A 245-nucleotide genomic window follows, 5' to 3' on the forward strand; every position below is an offset into this window, starting at 1 on the left:
CCTCAGCTCTTCAGCTCAAGGCTAGCACTCTACCACTTGAGCCACAGCGCCACTTCTGGCTTTTTCTGCTTATGTGGTGCTGAGGAATCGAACCAAAGGCCTCATGCATGCAAGGCAAGTGCTCTACCACTGAGCCACCTTCCCAGCCCCCTTATATCCTTTAGAAGTCAAGTAAACGTCTCTCCTGTGTCATCCATCTTTCTTCCCTATTACATCACTCCCAACAGTGCAGAAACCTGCTCAAG

This window comes from Dipodomys ordii, unplaced genomic scaffold (assembly GCF_000151885.1).
Source record: "Dipodomys ordii isolate 6190 unplaced genomic scaffold, Dord_2.0 Scaffold18, whole genome shotgun sequence".
NCBI classification, from domain to species: domain Eukaryota; kingdom Metazoa; phylum Chordata; class Mammalia; order Rodentia; family Heteromyidae; genus Dipodomys; species Dipodomys ordii.